This window comes from Lepisosteus platostomus, chromosome 8 (genome assembly GCF_059453375.1).
Source record: "Lepisosteus platostomus isolate fLepPlt1 chromosome 8, fLepPlt1.hap1, whole genome shotgun sequence".
NCBI classification, from domain to species: domain Eukaryota; kingdom Metazoa; phylum Chordata; class Actinopteri; order Semionotiformes; family Lepisosteidae; genus Lepisosteus; species Lepisosteus platostomus.
In genome coordinates this window covers 20,457,716-20,479,739 of record NC_142618.1, presented here as the reverse complement: position 1 = coordinate 20,479,739, position 22,024 = coordinate 20,457,716, and the positions used below count along the sequence as shown (strand labels likewise).

The following is a 22,024-nucleotide window of genomic DNA, read 5'->3' as shown; positions in this document are numbered from 1 at the left end:
CAACACGTCGAACCGACCGTCTCCGTCAGAGCCCTTGGCGTAAGTCCTGGACATGAAGCAGCGAAAACAACCGGTGCTAATTCGGTACCGTGTCTGCAGACACGGAAAGACGGCGGTCACATACCCAGCCGATGCTTTCCAGCCCAAGTCCTGCAGTCCCCCTGCGCTCAGCTCCCGTCGCTGAGAGCCCTGTAGTGGTGGGTTGTGCTGAGCATGCCTGGGATTGGAGGGAGTCATCGGGAAGGGAACTGGAGGGAATGAGTTTTCCTCACCGTTTAAGGACTGAACGCGCTGCTTCCACAACCTGACCGGCGGAGACAGACATTTCCTCACTTCATTTAGTAGGCTTTTTTTCTGCTAACGACATTGTTTACATTTTTCAGTATGTATCCCACTTAAGTCATGCTAGGTAACACGCATATATATAGCTAGGTTATGTCTAGGTTACGCTTCGTCGCAGAGGTTTTACCCTTAAAAACGTTCATTGTTAACCAATTGTGGAAGATTATGGGATCCCATCCTCTATATACAACACATACCCCCTGACTACAAATACTGTGTCCTGTTTTTGCTTAAATGTGCATACAGGTTAATAGGACTACTTTAGTGTTTGGGAAACCCAATACTTGTCTTTTAGTACCATACAGTCATGTATGGGAACCAAGTGTTTAGATTTAAAAGAGGAATTTCTCCTCTCGTGTCCTGAGTGTAGTTTTCACTAGACCATGCTATTTTACGTACTCTATTTTTTAATGTTCTGTTTCGAAAAGTAAGGAACACCACTAAACTATTTGAAGGCTAAACCCTCAATGATTTTTTCTTTATTTTTCAACGAAATCTGTAGATGTGCGAGATTTTTTCGTTTATGCGTTTATTTTTTCGGAGTAATTCCGCAGCTGCTACTGTGTCCAATGTCTGCCATTTGCGTATTTATGTAAATCAATTTTGAGATTGATTAGCGTTGACACCTTTCTTAAAAATCACGCAAGAATCTCAGCCCTAGATCTAAAAACATGTACAGTAATCATAAGACAGGGATGAACTTCCAAAATACTTTTCCATTTGTACGTTTTTCTGATTGGAGGTCAGAGATCATATCTCTGCAATATGAAAATTTAGGGCATCCTGCTCTGACAGTGGATAACAGGCTTACCTGCAGTATCTTCTAAACTTTTTTTTTTTACAGAAACTCTTTCTGTAATAATTTAAGTAGCATTTATCTCCTGGATGTGTATTTTGAGCCTCTTTAGAGACTGATTTTTCCCAGATGGACTACATACTGTACATGGTGTGATTTTTATTAAAAACAAATAAATCCCAAACCATGGGCGCTGTAGGTCATTTTCAGAGGTTTTTGTCACATTTTCAGAGGTTTTTTTTCCAATTTTGAGGTTTCACGTGAAAACCACAAAGGCTACTTATTTGTAAAGCATGAGATTTTTTTCTTGGCCTTTAAATCTGGGCTCAAGCACAAGAACAAAGAGGCTTGGTGGTCTAAAATAGAACACAAATTAATGGGCTTTGTAAAGCCAGTAAGGGTGTATTGTGAGCTGCAGCACCATCTTTTATTCCTTCTTACAAGGTACCTGGCACAACAGAGAAAATAGCTTATCCTTAGTTCCCAAAATATGTAATATCTGAGCATGGTCACTATTAATCTTTTTACTTACTTTCCTCTTGGCAGTCTAGTTGATTAAGCAATCAGTAGTTGATTGGTAAAAAAAATAAAACGCCTGTAATTTTTCCAAAACCTTGTCTCTGCCAAAAGCAAATGTTTGTTTTCATAATCTTTATGTGAAAGAAATAAATATTTACTGTAATATCACAACCAGAAATAATATTATAATCATACACTGTAAGTTTCATTTTTCCTTCTACCCAGAGTTGCCAAAGCATTTTACTATAATAATCCCCAGCAAACAATGAATCGTTCTTTCTGTGGGTGAAACATGGCAGCCATGTTGTTCCAGTCCACATCACACAAGAACGTACAGTATACTGCCCAGTTTATTTTGGATGTTCCTGTTATGGTGTTGATGCAACACAGTGAGATGTAGATTAATCCAGTTTTAAATATACCTTTTCACAAATCATTTGATACGATTGTAGAGGACGTGTCTTCATAGATCAATGTTTTGCACCCAAACAAGTACTTTAAAAAACGCAAGGAAGTTATCTGACTTGGCTCCAGCACTGTTGTGCTTCATATTAACCTGTGGCTGGAAGGAGGATGTGCCAGCTGTTGTTTAATTAGGAAAATGTGTCATGGCTCCTTGTTAATATATCTTTAGCAGCTCCATGGTCATTGTGCCTTGTTGGCTGAATGTATTAACGTGTGTCCACACTATAGAAATTTCAGAAAATATCCACACAGAGGCGGTAAACCCTGAGAAACAGGAATTATGGGTACAGTCAAAGAGACCCCTCACAAGGCAGACTACTTTCTTTTTGTAAACCAAATAGTGTCTTCTATCGCCGAAATTTCAAAGTGCCAGACATATTAGTTTCTCCTTTCACCCCAGGTCGACTCCTTTTTCAGAAAAGCTTAGAGTGGAAAATATAAATAGAATGAGAGTCCATGGGCTCACAAGTATAGAATTATAAACACACACTCTCTGTTGAAGGTGCATCATTTTTATGGAGTTATGGTGCGATGAAGAGACTGAATAGTATACTATTTTGGAAAATATTTTTTAAAAGTTATCATATATTTAATATATACAATTTTAAATATATTTTAAATTATTTATTAGGTGGCAGTGGTTAGCTGTTGTACAAATCAAGGCTACTGCTCTGTGCCAGAATTAGTCAATTAGCAACTACCCCTTAATTATTTAATTGATAATTAGTAGGATCAATACAGCAATTAAGGAGCTGTTGGACCAAAATTCTGTGGTGGAACTGGCCATAAATGGATGTTCACTGAGGAGACCTTTCATGTGTGGTAATTAATAAAAGAGAACTATGTTGCATTTACAGAAAAACTCTTTTATTGAATTGGAAAGCAGATATTTCTCTGCTTTCACATTTCACGAAGAATGACAAACACCCAAGAATAAAGCGTCATGGAGCAAAATTGTGGCTTAACCCGCTTGGCTGAGGGCTGGCCTCCCGGCCAGTGGACAAGGAGACCAGGACCCCCCTGCAGGGTGACCAAGGGGCAGCTGCAGAGGTGGTGATGGGGTGGAGGTGGGATGCAAGAGACATGCAAGAGAGAGAGACACAGGGATGTTGTACTGTAGGTATTTATAGCATTTGGGAGAGGAATGGATTGTGAGGAGCCATTGCTAATTACTGACAGCTGAGTCCAATTGAGCTTGGTTGTTGTCATCCCTCCCAAACTTTTGTTATAAACTCCATTAAAACTGTAGGGAATTCGATTCAAGTCTAATTTATGTAATTAAATAATCTAATTTAAGATTTATGTAAAAACACCATCTAACAGTGACTAAGAATGTAGGGTTGTAATTCCAGCACGAAGTACCCGGCGACAAGCGCAGTAGTCACTGCAGTGATGTTTAGGAGAGCTGGTTTTGGGCAAATTATGTTTTGGTGAGAAAAAAAGACAACATTCAAAACAGAATGTAATCAATATTTCAGGTGCAGTTCAAGAATAAAACGATCTCATTTCAAAACTGTTGTGTGGTATTCATTCAAGAGTGGCTTCTGTTCAAGGCAACATTATCAACCTTAAGGTCATCAGAGGAAGACAAGCTCAGACTGCAAAATGACAGTGAGATTGGGCTTCTGCTGACATTTCAGTTTACTAGAAACTGATATATTAAAAAACACTCAAATATACTAAGAATCATAAATGGGACCAAATGGTATTAGAACAACCAGCAAATTATTTATATTTTAAAGCTTTTTGTAAGTTAATGTTTTGGGCCACCATAGCTTCTGCTACCAATTGTGTGCTTATGAACATCTTCTCCCTTATTCCTCTTTTTGAAACTTTTGTAAGTTATGAAAGAAACCAGTAAGCAGTATATAATAAATATATAGTTTAAAAAGTGAGGGGCTAACCCTTCTGCCATGCCTAGCAGGTAGTATGAATGTAAGTGTACATACAGGTAACGTGCTCTCATCTCCCAGCATGCATCATGTTCTATCCGATCCTTCACAGTCCAGTAGCCTCCTTCCATTCCAACCGTTGCAAGAGGAAAGAGGGGGTTCCAACTCCCCATACTGGCCCAAGCTGTTTTCCCAACCAGGTCCAAGAGAACACACTAACCTGCACAATACTGTGATTAGTCTGAAGCACCTGCGAACACATCTTTTTATTCTGGATAAATCTGCCCAGAATCAAAACATTCAGAAATTAAAATCTGAACAAAGTGCTCAGCAGCTGCGCTGATTTTAAAAACGTGAACTTTTGCTACTTAGCGCATCATCCTTTTTTCTCGATGAAGTGTGCTTAGCTCACACTTACTGTACAGTAATTACAAACCTACGCCTCCTCCTAGAATCGTCCTACCCAATCATTTGGAGGTCTCCAACTTGTTATGACTATTCCTGGGTTTTCAGATTGCCCTGTGGTTTCATAATCCACACAAGCTAACATGTGCAGTGATGATGTCCTAAACTAAATGAGATTGACTTGCAAAGTGGTGACTGGTTTTTGAAGTATTTGCTGTACTTTTAGATGTGTTCAAATACTTAGTGTAGATGCAACAAATCAGCTTTCCACGGCACATTTCTCAATATTTAGTTCATAACCGATATCAAAAGACAAGATGTACATTTAAAAAAAGCAATTTTAACTTGATTTTACAACAAATTCAGTATTAAATAATAAAATAAAATCATAAGTTTGAATGTTCAAAACCTAAGCATCTAAAGATATCAAGTATTTCACGTCATTCAAAAAGCCGTATTTTTTCAAAATCAATTATTATGTATTCAGTTAAAATGGAATAAATCTATTTTTATCCTCTGATAATGTCATTAGAATACTATCTCCATTTCAAGTGGAAAATACACAAGAAAACCCTTTTTGAAATGACATTCCAGGCAAATGGATGAAGCCAAAATATGATTCAAGTGCTTTAAAAAGATTGATTTGAATGTAACGTCAGGCGAAGTTGCAGCTGAATGAAAACAGGGGGTGTTTGAGATCTGTAAGCAGTGGTCCATTCTGTATTCCTTTCAGCTGTTCCTCCACCTTATACTGTAGTTCGATTCCAGTGAGAAGGTTGTGCTCGGCTGCAGAGGGTGTCAAGATGTGCAAGGATGTGATCTTGGAATAGGGTCACTGAGACACAAGCTTTGAGTCTTAAGTTGCAGGAACATAGTGTCACAGGACATGTCTTTATATACCCCAGTTACTGCTTTATTTCCTGAAATGGGTAAATTGAAAAAACCACTAATTCTATATTCTTTTGTATACCCAATATTGTACACTAAGAAAATATTGTATTCGCTCTTTAGGGATAAGGGTTATGTCATCAGATATGTTTGCTGTACAGCTTTGGACTTCTTTAATTAGTCTTCCTAGACAGTAAGAGTAAAATAATTTTGAGTCGAGGTGATCTGTTGGCTGATATACATTGAGTTTAACATCTATCTCTCCGAGTCTGTAAGCACTTGGAAAATAAGAGGAGATAGCTTTATGTACCATTAAGGTTCAGAACCCTTTGGGTAGTACATAGAAATCAGTTGCACCAGTAGTTCTGCATAGCTTTGAGAGAGAGATGGGAAAAATCAAACCCCATGAATTGCAATCTATCCAAGGTATCAAGATCCTTAATGATCTCTAGTCAGGAGCTTTGCTTAACATCTTTAATAATATTAATAATTGCTTAAACTTATATACTGTAGCACTTTTCTGGACACTCCACTCAAAGCGCTTTACAGATAATGGGGACTCCCCTCCACCACCACCAATGTGCACGATGATGTGACGGCAGCCATAGTGCGCCAGAACGCTCACCACACATCAGCTATCAGTTGGGAGGAGAACAGAGTGATGTAGCCAATTTAAGACAGGGATTATTTGGAGGCCATGATTGGTGAGGGCCAAAGGGAAATTTGGCCAGGACGCCGGGGTTACACCCCTACTCTTTTCGAGAAACGCCCTGGGATTGTTAATGACCACAGGGAGTCAGAACCTAGGTTTCTCATCTCATCCGAAGGACGGAACTCTTTGAAGAGAACTCTTTCTTTCTGACACTGCAGTAGGGTGCAGCTGGGGTTGATGTGCAGTCATCTCTGAAGTGGATGTACTGCATGGATAGCTCTGCAAAATCCTATCAGCTTTCCTACTATGGTAGTTAGAAACAATTCTGTAAAACAATTACGAAGTACACAGCATCTTTCAAAACCTGACATACAGATGATTGGTACCAGAAACGCATTTGTTGTTGTAAGTTTTACTTTACACTGATGTCCGATGTAGTATGCATTAAATATTTCTCTATACTGTACCTCATGATCAGGCTTGCCTCAGCCATGAAAACCAATGCCAAAATTGGCAACAATATATAGAAATTGGACTGTGATAAAAGAAGCAAATTCAAAGTTCTGCCTTGTCTAATGTCTGAAGTGACTAAATCAACATTTTGTTCACAGCCATTAAACTCTGTTATCTAATCTATTCAGTTTTTCCTCTGCAAGGACAGAGTCGTGGTTTAATCTTAGTTTTACTTTACTAAGCACCATTTTTTTTCTTTTAATGATTGACTCTTAACTTGTGGTATACCTCTGATATCACTTAATTTCCTGTTGATTTCAAATGAAGTTGACCACATCAAATTAAGGAAAAAAAAACAAAGTATTTTGAAAGCCAGTTATTTTAGTCTTGAACCACAGATAATATCAACCTACACAAAAGTAAAAACAGATTAAAAAAGATCTGGTAGGGGACAACTTTGTAAAATATCTGAAATCCAAAGTAAATGTTAACCATTTAAGATATAAAATGGAAAACTTCACAATACTGATTTCAGTGGGACTATACTGAAAGCACATACTGCATGTTACAGAAGGATTAATCCATGTCTCACAACACAACTAGATACTGTAGATGACTTTTTGCTGAAGAAAAAAAATCTATTTTTTGCTTAAAAGCAATTGAGACTGATGCTTCTTTATAATAAGTAAATTATAAAGATGCAAATATATTGTAATCTTCTCATACAAATTCTTGTAGAATTTACCTTTTAAAATCTTTGTATATCTAATCTGCCACATTCTGTTTTGTGAGTTCCTTCTTCTAATTTGTCATTAGTTTTACACCATTGCTTAATCAAAGAGATCAAAACAAATTTTGGTAATACATGTTATATTTAACAAGATATACATATAATGATAGAAGCTGTCAGTAATTAAAGAACATGAAAAAATGTAGTCTTGTAATTCAGGATTAAGACTCAGTATTCATCCCAACATCTGGGAGGAAAATAGCATATTATTTTCTTCAACAAAATAATGCCAAAAACTCCTATGGTCCTAAGCATATGTCTTTGAGCTTCTATGGATTCATATCTTCTCTACAGCCTTAGGGCTTAACTTGAAATGAAACCTGAAAACATTTTGCCTTTCCAAAACAAATTCTAAATGACTGAGTTTGACAGCGTAAGCACTTTCCATAACACATCGCAGATGTAGAGCTGTATGTGGTCTGGTTGTATTATATTACCATTGGGAAGGAATAACCATAGAGATTGTGGACCTGATCGTTTTTATTTTGATCAGATGTGGAATTTGGTTATTTTTGGAAAGCAACCGAAGCAAAATACAGCATCTGACCTTTACACTCTCAAGCCTCTGCTGAAGTATAAAAAGTAGTTCACCTTCATTTTAATAGAACACAGTAGCCATACAATTCCTTAGACAGCAGGCCCCCTTAAGAAATCATCAAGTAGTAGGACTCTGGACCAACTGGACAGCTGTGGGTTCAAATTACTGGTGGAGCACTGCTATTGTGCCCTGGAAGAAGGTACATCACTCAGATTGGTGCAGCGCAATGCACAGCTCAATAAATACACATTCTGTGGTTTCCATCACAGTAAAAGAGAATTTTGTTCTCCATTGACTTGGGTCAGGTTAAGTAAAGATTTACTACCTTTATGTGAAGGTACTGTAAATTGGAGAAGTTCTGCATGGCATCCAGTATGGTATGTACAGCAATATATTCCATTGAAGGACCAGAAAGATTAATTTATGGTATGGTTGGTTTTTTATGTTGTACCTTAAAGCATAAATAATGCAATATAACAAAATGCTATACATAATGAGGGTTTGGTGAAATGTAGCCAACCCGAGAAAGCACCCAAGTGCAGTGAACAGTGAACTTTCTTTGACAGTTTTGTTGGTAGAGTATGCCAATGAATGAGGCAGGGGGTGTCTTTTACGGAATTGAAAAAACAATTACATTTTTTTTTTAGAACACTGGCAACTGCAGAGGAAATGCAAAAGTGTTTCATATATATTTCAATTTAATATATGGATATATTTAATGGAATACAAGTAAAACTATCTAGCAAAATCCATCAATTCTTAGTCTCCTTGTACTGGTGAGGGTCATAGCCACAGGTAAAATGATCATGGTAATTATTTAACTTCTCATATCTTTATCTTGTGGGAGGGACTTGTAGCCCTGAATTAAGTTTCCATGTTGCACTTCCCCTAAGTCTCTATTTGTTTCATGCTTCAGAAGAAGGAGTCCATAGGCTTAACTTTGTCGGAGTGTTTTAGTATTCTGAAAACCTGAATCAAGGTCCCTCACAGTTTTCTCTTTTCAAGGCTAAAAGGTTTAGTTCTGGCTATTGCTGTGTGCCTAGAATGCACCTGGTTGGTTTTTTTCCTGGATTGAACAGCACTCTCTTTTTTCATAAAGTAAAAAATGAATGTAACACACCAAATGAGGTTTAACTAGTGCACTGTACAATTGTAATATTATATCCCTTGATTTTCATTATCTGCTTTTAGTCCTGAAATTCTTATTGCTTTTCCACATTGTCTACAAGATGAGAGTTTGTTCATTTGTCTTTTTCATAAGTAGCCTCTTCAAGTTCAACACTTCGCATTTTGGATTTTTTGTTACTACCAGCATGTAACACTTTGCATTTGCCGACATTAAACATCATATGCCAGGTGTTTGCCCCGTCTCAGATTTCCCAGAACCTTTCTGAATATCCTCTACAGCTTCCTCAATGTTTGCTAAGAGATCACTTTATTGGCCGTATACAATTTCTTGTATTAGGAATTTGTCTTTTCGAATGCCCCAACTTGCTCTCCATGAGATACACCGACATACAGACAGGGAGAGAAGCTTGGGGTCAGAGCGCAGGGTCAGCCATTTATACAGCGCCCCTGGAGCAGCTGGGGTTAAGGGCCTCGCTTAGGGGCCCAACGGAGTAGGATTCTCAGGATACGAACCTGCAACCTCCCAGCCCAACCACAGGCACAGATCCTTAGCCAGAGAGCCATCGCACCGTCCCCAAGCCATCGCACCGCCTCAGTTATCCCATCCTGGTATCATCGGTGAGCTTGAAAGGTTCAGTACTACATTTATCACTTATCTTAACTTTCTCATATCATTCCCAAACTCGTGGTTAGACTGCAGTCATTCAGTGCCAAAAGTATCAATAGCTTTAAAGACATCTTCAGGCATGCTGTTGATGTACATGTTTGTTATGAACAAAACACTCCATCATGGTGTGAATACAACCTCTTGAATGTTGTGTGTTTTTGCATCCAGCCTCTAACTTCTGCCCTTGTGCGAGTTTTTCAAACAGTGCCTTTTTCAAACCTACTCATGGGGGGGGGGGGGGGAGATCCATCTAATCTCTGTACTCAATTTACTCTGAGTATACAACACATTCAGAAGAATTTCCAGATAGATCAAAAATAAGGTTACATGTTAGTTAACAGCTGAGGCGCCCCACATTTCTGCAAGGGAAGAGGAAGGATAAAGACAGCGTGCAGAGTTTCATGAGTATGAAGTGATGTAAAGGCTGTTTATTACTGATATCATCCCGCACTGGTGGTACCAGGCTGGGCTCAGCCACAGGGAGGAGAGAAAGTAAAGTCCTCAAGAGGCATCGACGCTCGATGAGATAATGCACATCTGGTGTTGGGCCATTACTGTGCTGCACTGGAGACTAACAAAGGCTGCTCTCTGAATCGCTTTCTTTTGTGTAGGAAAATGGACAACAATGTGTGTCCTCACGACCACGTGAACTGTGCTGGGCTCGAGTGCGTTACACCTGGGACCTAGCCAGGCATGCCCCTGGGTACTAACACAGGGCGTGTGTGTGTGTGTGTGAGTGTGAAGAGCTGCAGCGTGACTGAGTGGGCAGATTTGATTGCACTTCAATCACAGCTCAAACAGATCATTTGCGGGGCAGGTAGAGGAGTCAATGTAGAATTTATACAAGGAGGAGGGAGAAGAAGTCATAGGAAAACCTCGTTGATAAAGTCCCAACAAGGCACGTTTAAAATAAACTCGCAGTCGGCATAACTTGTATCACAGGGTCACAGAGACAATGCAGCACAAGTGCAGAGCATTAACAGCACTTTCAGATTTAGTGTGGGAGTACAGGTTTGTTTTATATAAAAGTTATGTTTTTGCTGTTCATAGGTACCGATGAAGTTTGCAATAGCATAAAAGATTGTAGGGCGACATTGAAAAGTAAGTGTAAGGTACAGTATACATATTTGAAATGTGGTAAAACTGTGAAATCTCTTCCACACGTACTGAGGCAAACTTTTACTGGGCACGGTCTCTCGCCGTTTTGATGGTTTACTAAATTAAGCCAGCTGGAGAAACTGGTGAGAACAAAGTAAAGTTTTTAAAATGCTACACAGTTAGAGAACTGCTGTTGTCCGCTATGCTCTTGCTGAAAACCGGCATCTTTTGCTTTAAGTGATGACAACACAGTGTCTGTCCTTGGAGCTCTCAGCTCCATCCTTGCTTTCAAAGCCCAATCAGATTACAGCTGCCAGCCCTGAATACTAACATTGTATACTGTAGCACATTCTTCCTCCTGTTTCTACACTGACAGCATACAAAGGGACAGTGAGGAACGAACTTCATGGTTTCATGGGAAAGCAACTGACTCCCATGCAAAATGTTGCACCACTCCTCAATGAAAATGAGACAAGATTGAAACAACTGACAGAAACAACCGAAATGTTCTCATACTGTATGTATACAGTAGCATCTTGACGATACTTATTTCTGTGCACAGTTATTTCAATTCAAGGTCATCATTCCTTTCCTTATTTGCAATATTGAATTCAATCTAAGTGGTATTACGTCTGAAAATTCTAGATGATAAACACTGTACCTATTTTATGTGAACGTAAGATAGCAAATGTAATATTTTTCACATAATCACACAGCTTCTGATACTTTAAACATTTTTAATTTTAATCATGCCCCTGGAGCTGGTCTTCCTATATTTTCAAGAGCCAACCCGAAGAAGATAAATAACAGGAAGAGAACTATCCTTTCGTTCACAGCATTAATGGTGAGGCACTCTACAGAGTAATGTTTGTGTACTCAATTAAAGCCTTAAAGTTCAGGCACACATACCTCTTTTTCTTGTTACATATTTGTTAAATTCTTGTGCCAAAATATGCAAAGCAGCAAAATTCAGTGAAAACCCGTGGGTGTGCAATATTCAGAGCACTGTAAGGCATGTACAGTAACATGAACTATAAAGAAAAAAAAATAAAAACAGCAAATGTTATTCAGTGTACCTAAAGAAGGTTGTATGGACGAAACATTGTGTTTTTCCTTTCTGTTTTTCACTATGGAGTTAATGTGTACCTGTACATGTTCTGAAAAAGAAGTTGGGAGACATGTAGAGTTGTGGGTGCTATGGCTGAAATGGTTGGGCTCAAATAAATATTATTCACACTCAGCCTAAATATATGTGAAAAAACACTGAGAAAGGTGACTTAATTGAATTGAAGTTAAGAAGAAGAAGACAAACCAGTGATTCCCAGGTCTTAACTACTGTAGGTGATAATTCATATTTAGCTCAAAAACATCCAGGAGCTTGGTACTTGGAGGCCTGGGAGACTAGAGTTACTGTACCTACTCACTGCTACATCTTCATTGCTCTATAATTGCACATTGCAAACAAAATTCACATCGTCAATAAACAAGTAAAGTTTGCCACAGCTCCTGAAAAATCAGCCTCTCAAAATATGTGGTATGAGGATTAACTGACTTCAAGCAACATTCTTGATGGTTTCTTAAGCAAGCAAACCTACTTACGTAAGGCACTTAAGTGCCTTACTGTTGTCCTGCTATTGTAGTTCTCCCCTTTTAACTTGAACTTTTCCGTACTTTTCTGCAGTTCATGTAGAACAGGAGAATGACAGCGAAACAGAACAAAACACAACATGGATTATCCCAGATTTATGTTTTACATATGTCATTGGAAGGAGTGCTGTTCTCTTTCTCAGTATGGGCTAGCAGTTACTGAGGCCTGGCTGAGAAAGCTTTACAGCCAGCACATGTCCCTTCCCAATCCACAGCCTTTAAATCTGAGGTGAGCATCCATCCCAGATTATGCCATGAAGAGTCACACTTTTTATCCGTGCTCAAAATTCAGCCTGTCTTGCTTCAACCTGTCAACCCTCTGAGCGATGCTAACCATTTGCAACATTACCCAATGTGAAAAAAATCACAAGAGCACACTTTCTACCCTTGACACAACGATGTGTCTGTTACCTGTTGATCTTTTGTGTTGTACGTGTGACAAAGATGAATCAAGTCTAAGCAGCCACTTTAAGTCATTGATCATGAAAGGTTTTAATGGGATGGACATACTATTATATTTCTGACACTTAGCTGTGTCTGGAAATCAAAAATCAGTGCTGCAGGTTGCCAAGACATTTCAGAAGAAGTTGTAAGTTTTCCTAACACGGAAGAGTCATTGCATTTGTGGTTCCATTTTTTGTCAACTCTCTGCAGTTGATTAAGGCTATGCCCTAGTTTGCTTCTGCGGCGACAATCATAGAGCATGGAGAGCTGTCCTAGTTTCAGTCATAGAAAACAAGCTCACAAAATGTCATACTGCTCTCCGCTCTGTTCATTCGTGAAATCATTACGATTTACAGAACTACTTCCCCCTGCCACTGCTGCCCTCCTCAGGATTGCTTTATAGGTGTACGAGGCAGTTGGCACAAAAGTGAGTGCCTTTTTTGTTTTCTTCAAAATGCAAAAACTAAAAGAGGTGTTTCCAGAAAGATTAGCACAGCGAACTAAGTTATTATTGGATTAATGATAAAATCACAATCCAGGCTTCTTGGTCTCCCGCTAGCAGATTATGTACATCATGAGACCCATCTGTGTGCCCCCCATTGCACAGGAATCTGTATCTGGACAGATCTCTCACACCTCCACCCTGCCCTGTCTGTAGGCATGCTGCAGACAAGGACTTTTGGACTATTTTATGAAATATAGGCCTTTGAGAGGTCAATGTGCAGGTACAGCTAAATTGTGAAAAGCTGTTTAGTAGCAAGTGGTTTTACAACAAATTCCCTTTTAAAGCTTCACTGTCCATACTGTAGATGACACTGTATATTGGGTTTGTCCAACTGGGATTTAATAATGCAATCGAAACAGTCCTGCAAGCCATATTGACCATGCTTCATACTGCTTTGGCACTTGTTCTTTTTAAAGCTCTAGATTAAAATAACTTATGATCAAAAGCCAGACCCACCACCTCCCTTTTCCTTTGTAAACAGTCCTAATCTGCAACCCAGCTGCGCCTTGTAAAGGGGCCGATATTATTACTCACCGGAGTGCAGCCCTTGCTTATTGTCTTTGGAAAATAAATTACTAATCCTGTCTCGCTCTGCATGTCCACTTTTATGCGTTACTTTTTTGTTTTGTTTTGCTGAGCGAGCAGGACGGGTTTCAAAAACCACTCAAGAATAACTTGTAAAACTGACATACCATTCTGTGGCAGGAACTGTTAATGACGCCATTATGAAAAACGAGGAGGTTGCAGGACGGAGCTTCCAACTTTCAGTAAGCTAAAAACTTGAAAAAGAAAAGAATACAGTGGGCTGCTCCATTTGACATCGGATTGCATACCCCTGCTGCTTCAGCGAAAGGAGTTGCTCCCATTGTCACATTTGTATAAATTAATAATTTTGCTTGAGGAGCCACTGTGAAACTTGTTCCAGAAGCTAAGAGGACACTGCCCTTTTGTTCTGTCACAGGGTTAGCTCACTGGGAAGTGTGAAGATGTTTTCTGTGCTTGCACAGAGCTGCATTGACATCCAGAGTGACCCAGACTGGGCTATAGGAAAAATCATGCTCCTCTTGGCTCTTTAACCATTCGCATAAGCAGTCTGAGCCTTAAGCTTTAAAATGTCAGACTGAGGGGAAAATGACCCTAGCTTGAATGCTTAAAATGCTATAAGCTTATATAGCTATAAGCCATAAGTTTTCATCTAGCAGTAAACATAAGGGACAGAGACACAGTTTGGAGCCTTTGAAAAAGGGAATTCAAAAGCTCAGAACCACTAATCCTCAAAACTAGAAAGAAACATGAACACAGTGGTGTAAGATACATGAACACTCTAGCATCTTTTTACTTCTAAATGAGGTGCCTACAGTATACAGTAAGGTTCTTTTCTTTCATTGAGGCAAAAATGATAACTGTTGTCTGAACGTGTGCATGTACAGTAGGAAGATGGGTAGGCCACGGAACAATCACTGTCATTAATCTCTGGGAGCATTATGAATGGATGACACAATAGAAAGCAACTAATAAACTTTTTTTTTTAATGAAGCTATAAAGAGAACAGCTGTGCCTTGTAATGAGTTTAAGTACCCTGAATATTGTGCCAAGGGCAAGTAATGAGCAGACATAAGGGTTTACAACACTTCAAAACTGAAGAGAGCCATCCAGGGTGAGGTCTGTTTCTTTCCAGTCGGAATGTTATGAGCTGTTATCAGGAACTACATTCTTGTAGATAAGCCAAAGGAGTAAGAGATGTCAGGACATAATCAGAAGTAGTTGAAGCTTTAATGAAAATCATATCCATTTTTAGTGCATCCAGTTTTACAGCTCACATCCATTTTCACAAGAACAACAACTATAAAAATTCGAACCGAATAAATAAAAGGCACGTCAGACACAAATGTGAAAAATGTTCAAAGGTCCGGCCTTCATCGCATATCCACTTCTGTTTCATTACTTCCTTCACAGCTTTGAATTTCATAGCTGATTTATGTCATAGTGATATTGATTAATTAGCATTCAAAGTTTCCATCTCCAAGTGCAACCATGGTGGACATAGCAAATGTAAAAAACACCTTGGCGAATCACAACGCATGACATCGCAAATATTTCACAAGTGGAAGTATGTCAGTTACATTATTGGGAGTTGAAATCATAACGGTTTAATCCTAAACATTCCAGCATATCAAGAGAGGCAATAAAGTCTGAATACATCTTCTACTGCAGTACCCCTTGTGAAAAAGTGGCTCCTGCTGTCTCACTCCAGTCATCTGACTTAACTAGTCTGTGCTCAGTGAATCCTTTCCAGGTTAATTTAACAAAAAACAAACACACACATTATACTCCCTAAGAAGTGAATATATACAATTAAAATACAACGATAAAAGGAAATGTAGAAGACATATAATTTATATGCATAATTAACATAGTTTTGCATAATTTCATAGGAAAGAAATTGATCATTTTTAGGGCAATAAAACTTGTATATATTGTGTGTCAATTCCTGATGATTGATCTTGAGGCAATGTTCATTTATCTCTATTTGCCATACGAAAATTATTTTGTAAAATGTGACTCAAGAATCTTCTATGAGGGATTGATGTTCTTTCAGTTGTGCTGTAATTGTCCTTTAAATAAAAAAAGTTTCTCATTGTTATTAACAGAAAACACAGCTGCAACTTCAAGTTATCTTGTCAAGTGCATCTTTGCTTCCTTATCACAAGCAACACTTCATGAGATTCCCAGTTATTCTATTTCAGTGCTTATTTGTTTGAAAGTACATTACACATGAAAGGAAGTCGTGGCATGACGAAATGAAGATTTTAAAGTCTTCAAGTAGACTGTCAGTGACTATTGTGGTTTCAGAGCCTCTTCTCTGTAAACAGTAACAGGACACAAGCATGCCTCTTGTTTAGATAGTAGGTGCCAGTTCACAGCATGATACAGAGGAGGACAGGGCTTGTGTCAGTGCAGGTTGGTCCAGTGATATACTCCAGACAAGCACTTATCAGTGTTTCTGCTGAATGTGTATTTGGGTGCATCTTTCTTAATAATGTCTGGCTAAATAAAATAATTGTCAGACTTTAGTTTGGGGAAAGTACATTTGTGCAGCTTCTGCTAAAAATGAACGCTGGAGCAGTTTGATTACCGAAGATTAATGAAAACCTATAGTACTGCCGCTTCTTAATGCAAAAATAATCACTCATTTGCAAAATACATTTGCCAGAAATGACAAGAAGCAAACACAAAAGCTGACTACAGTTTACACTGTGGAAGTCCCTCTATGGGTCAGTGCTGTACAATTGCTGCACCACACAACGATTCTTAAAAGATCATGCACGATGCACACAATTTTATTGTGTTCTGACTTCGTAAGAAGTTATTTATGTAGTGCAATATTTTCTAAGGCCGAAAGCTTAGATGCACTGAATGCAGTGAATTCCATCTGTTTTGGACCCACAAGAAAAGGTAACGATGAGCAGCACAGCACTGCCATCACTTGATATTCACACCAATATTTTCAAATTTATGGGATTACTTATCCATTCTCTCCTTTCCCTGTTTTTTTTCATAGAAATCCTAATAATTTATTTTTTATGTTCCATCCACCTTGGAATAGCTAGTTATTTGACCTGATTTAATGCCACATCTCTCCATTACTGTGTAAAAGAGATGAACACAGCGCTGACTGATATTTATCGGTCAGCAAACTGCTCTGCGTCTCTTTGATGCTGTATGTACTGTACACAGCCAAGCCTGAGTATCAGAGGAGGAACAGGAGCCCCACCCGGCCACAGAAGCTCTGTATTTTTGAACAGCCACTGGACACTGTCGGAGAACATAAGCTTTTTTTTTAGGACCATAAAAATAGTTTCATTGAAAAATACAAAAACATTACTCTTCAGTGTAGGAATCTTCAAGAAATTTAAGATTTATGAGTGGTGCTCTTCTAATCATCAGTAACCATTTACTGTAGTTATTCTCTAGAAAGAAGATTTATTCCAATGCACACCCTCATTTTTACAATTTTATGTCTGTTATTTTAGACCATAACGTATGGGTAATGGGTAAAGAAGGATTATTGAAAAAGGTAGGAAGCAGAACATTTAGCAGTCAAATTATTCAAGAAAAACAACATTAACTCTCGTCCTGGATTTTTTCTGGGGAGTCCTGCCCAACATGTACTGTAACACTGCTACAAATATATGTTAGTGGATGTCAAATATTGCTAGTTCAAAAAGAAATATCATAATAATGATTTTGTTGTTGTTTGTTGTTACTTCAGAAAAATCTTTAGGAAATTACATTCCATGCATTCAGTAAAGGGTTAAAAAGTTATTTTCTGAGAAAAGCTGCAGATCTCCTAAATTCAAGACTCAATCCTTCCAAATAAACCATAAAGGAAATGCAAGCAAAAAAACAAGTAATAGTCTCTTCTAAAAAGGAGAGGGAACAAAAAAAGCATCTTCCACTAGCATTTCAAATGACCACAAATAAAATAAGTTTCAGAAGTTAGAGATAGTTCAATCTTAAAGTTTTTTATAATTCAATCTTATAGTTCAATCTTTAGTTTTTTATAGTTATACAATAGTTATATTTTAGAAAACAATGTGTGAAAGAAATGTTGGCCTGTTTTTAATGTGATTCCTTGAAGAAAGCCTTCTTTTGGCATTTTAGGACAGTAGGCCAACAGGACACAAAGCATAATAAAACACCTGTAAGTACTCTTTCAAGTTGAAGGATCTTATTTATTTCCCAATTTCATCTCAAGGTATTAGCAGAAACATTAAGACCTCACAGTTCTTTATTAGGGTGTTATTTTTTAAAGAAGCCCCAACACAACAAGCAATGAGAAATTCTGCAGGACATGGGGTGCAAAACCCTTACTAATCTTATCATCGGACTGCTGTAATCCACATCCCGAAATTTTAAACCCAGCACGTACTGTACCAGCTAGGGCAGCAAATGACTGGACCACTGCAGGATCTGAAGAGTCAGTGGTCTAAATAATCCTTAGCTTAATAATTAACACGGAGACTCTTGTCTGAATGGTTCCGTGGGAGCTATTGGAGCATGCTTGCCCACACCGGCATCAGGGCTCCTTTCAGACACTGCAGTGCAGAGTGAGGCATCCCTTCATTAAAATCAGAATGGGATAAATCAGCAATAAAATATTCAGCTGGCCCAATCCCAGCCCTGAGCAGGAGCCTGCTATTTCTAGCTGTACAGTGCTAGGCACTGCTGTCCTTAAAAAGGCCCTTTTTAACGCTTGCACACAAATGTAGAGCTTTGCTCGTACTGGTACAGTTCTTTTGAAGTCCTTGCACAGAAACACAGCACATGACTGAGACACAGCTTCGATGCATTTCTCTTGCTCTGTACACAAACAACCTTCAGGATAGGGAATAAAGAAAAGCTTACCTCAGATGCAAACTGAGGAGACATTGGTCTCTGCTAATCGGCAAATAAAAAAATGTACAGCACTGAAACAAAAAAAGGCAGCTGGAAAAGGCCTAACAACGTTTTCTGGTGTGCATCCTCTAAATCCCAAGTCTGTCTCTCCCCTTGCAGCTTATACTTTGTACTCTGTATGTACTGTATGCTCTGTTATTTTAACCAAGGGGCTGCCAAAGAAGGGGAGGTTCTGGATAAGGTAAATTTGCAGATCTTCTCTTCAACAAATCTCCCTCTCTCTTTGCATGTCTCTCTGTATTTTAAGCATCCTCCAGCACATATGCAGGACAGCACTTGAATGCACATCTAATTTTCACACAACTGTTACCCCTTCTCTTAATTGCATCTGGGCTAACATTGGAAGTAACGGTGGAAAATTCCAGAGGCGTAAGATAACTTACTCCTGTGCTCCCTGTCTAAATTAAAGGCATGTGTGGAATTTCATGCCAGATACTGACAGGGGAGGTGGGGCGGGGGGGAATAAAAGCAGGGTACTATCTAAAAAAGGAGAAGGAGCACATGTGCTTCCTTTCTCTGCATCAGCACCCCTGAAACATGAGGACAGTACAGCCATTATGTTTTCTAATCAGAGGTCCGCATGCCCCAAATGCCAGTTTAATCCAAAGAAAATGAACTTTTCAAGTTCAAATAACAGTTACACCATAAGACAACCTGCCTAGTTTTTTTTAAATTGGATTATGTTTATGTGCGTATGCCCATCAGCCTTTGGGTCTTGCCTGGGCTCATTCTGGACCAGGCTTTCAAGAACAAGGTGAGTTCTCTGAATGTGTACGTGGTAATGGAGGGAATGAAATACATTTTCTAAACACAGGTATTTAAAACAAGTTTCTTAAGAAAGTGAAGTCAGCCTGGTATCACAAAACAAAGTCAGTAAATGAAATGAACTACTAAATATGAAACTTTGACGTGGTCAATGTGTCCAAGTACTGAAATCCTCAATGGACTGACAAACTCAACCCAGTGGACTTCTTCAGTCAATAGTTACTATAGGACAGAAGTTAAAAAAACTCCAGGGAAATGTTTTTTTAACTTCCGAGAACAGGAGACAATTCTTTAATAATTATTATTCCTTACGATTATATAATACTTTGCTGGACACGCCACTCAAAGCGCTTTACAGATAATAGGGACTCCCCTCCACCAGCAATGTGCAGCCCCCACCTGCATGATGCGACGGCAGCCGTAGTGCTCCAGTACATTCACCACATACCAGTTCTCAGTGGGGAGGAGAGCAGAGTGATGAAGCCAGTTCAGAGATGGGGATTATTAGGAGGCCATGATGGATAAAAGCCAGGGGGAAATCTGGCCAGGATGTCGGGGTTACACCCGTACTCTTTTTGAGAAACTCCCTGGGATTTTTAATGACCACAGAGAGTCAGGACTTTGGTTTTACGTCTCACCCAAAGGACGGCCCTGTTTACAGTATAGTGTCCCCGTCACTATACTGGGGCATTAGGACCCACATGGACCGCAGGGTGAGCACCCCCTGCTGGCCTCACTAACACCTCTTCCAGCAGCAACCTTAGTATTTCCCAGGAGTTCTCCCATCCAGGTACTGACCAGGCCCACACCTGCTTAGCTTCAGTGGGTTGCCAGTTGTGAGTTGCAGGGTGATATGGCTGCTGGCCAAATCTTGCAAACTGGGCTCCTCATATTTCAGATCTCAAAACGATCTTTTTATCCTTCAGATCCTAAGAAATGGTGCTGTTTAACTTCACTGCTTAACTTCACTGTTGTCCCATAATGCCATTAAAGGAAACTGAAGAGCCATAGATGTGCTTTCTATATCGTCCTGTTAAGCCTGCAATCCAGGATTAATGAATGTTCAGTTTCTACCATATTGTAACATTTTCAACATTCTATATGCTTTACTGCTTTCTTCTTGTGGACTCTTGGCCAAGTGAGTGTTGTGTTGTGGTTTGGAATCTTATAAAGGAAGTACTCAGCAAAAGGCTGTTTTTGTTGACAGCCTAAATATTATTTTGTTTTACAAAGGATAAAATCAAGTTTTAAATGCTTCCATTACTTGTATTGTTAGATGAGAAACAAAAAACAAACAAACATTCTAAGTGCTGATGAAGTAAAAGTATCAACAGACTTATAGTATGTGGTTCTTTAATTGTCAAACATTTTTTTGCTGTGTCTGTAGTTTGTTTTTTAACACTTGTGCTGGAGTATAATGTATGTCACACAGCATCCTATAAGTATAGGGCTCCACATTCATTTACTCAATTACAAAATATCCAATAAGAATGAGTAATCCTCATCTGTTGCCACAGTCTTATTACAGGTTTCAGTTCTTCTCTAAAATGTAATTCTTTGGTTGAGTTGCACAAGATACTGGAAATTAAGGCAGGGCAGCTTTGGAGCCCAAGCACAAAAACAGTGTGTTTGTGTCTGAGACTAAGACGACCAGACAGGTGTATTGTCTCAGACACTTTTCACCTGGAGCGTGAAAACGAGCCAGTTGGGAGGTATTGTGTTAGACTCTGGTGTCCAGGACTCATACCATTGGAGTGAAGTGCCTTCTGGGGTTTTGTTCCTTGTTCTGATCCAGATCAAAATAAAGGAACGAGTTTAGCTATCCACAGTACAGTTCCCGTCTTGTAATTTTCCATGATTTAGCAGCTATGGACAGAGGCACTCGACACCTCATGCTAATAGCATTTTACAAATGTGTAGCAACAGTTAAGGGCAAAAAATTCCAAGATCCGTTCAATTTGTTTTCTTAATCCTGTTATGACCACTCAACATGGTCTTAGATCTTTTCACACAAGTTTGGGGTGAGGCCAATCTAAACCTTCTCATTTGGTACATGCAGTTTTATTTCAATGTTGTTAACCAAGTCATGTTTATATTTAATGCCAGAGGGGAATAAAAAAAAAACAATAAATACATCATATCAAGAATTTACAACCCTACTGATATGCTAGATAGTTTGTTGAGCAAGCAGCATTTACAGTTCAGCCACATTTATTCTGGATTAAATTAAGCACAGTTTGGAAAGCACATGCTACGTCACATGCCGTAGCATTTGTAAACATTTATTATGGATCAGTGCGAAAATTTAATTTCTGCAATTTAACTGCTGGATATGTAATGTGAGATTTCTCTGGTTTCAGCTTTCAAACTGGGAACATGTACTGATTTCATTCGTTCTCAGCACATGAAACTCTTCTCTTTCACACGTTTCCCTGAGAAAAGTGGTCTTCTCGTACGCCAACGACTGATGTCCCCGGGAGAAAACCGTTGAAGGTCTTCCACTTTCTCCAGCCGAAAAAACAAGTCTTCAATTACATCATAAAGATGTTAAATGACACCCATTAAGCTCT

General features: G+C 38.9%; 1 protein-coding gene across 3 annotated transcripts in view; it reads right to left on the bottom strand.

Annotated features, from left to right (window-relative positions):
• Positions 1-19,099, bottom strand: part of jcada (junctional cadherin 5 associated a) — a 61,520-nt gene extending 42,421 nt beyond the window's left edge. Inside the window, exons 1-2 of one of the 3 annotated variants that reach the window (XM_088642836.1) lie at positions 18,639-19,099; positions 125-304 (exon numbers count right to left, since the gene is read on the bottom strand). The gene's annotated coding sequence lies outside the window, so the exon portion shown is untranslated. Of the gene's footprint in view, positions 1-124; positions 448-18,638 lie in introns of those variants that run through there. The other 2 variants (XM_088642837.1, XM_088642835.1) reach the window with 2 other exon arrangements.
• Positions 19,100-22,024: the final 2,925 nt, after the last annotated feature.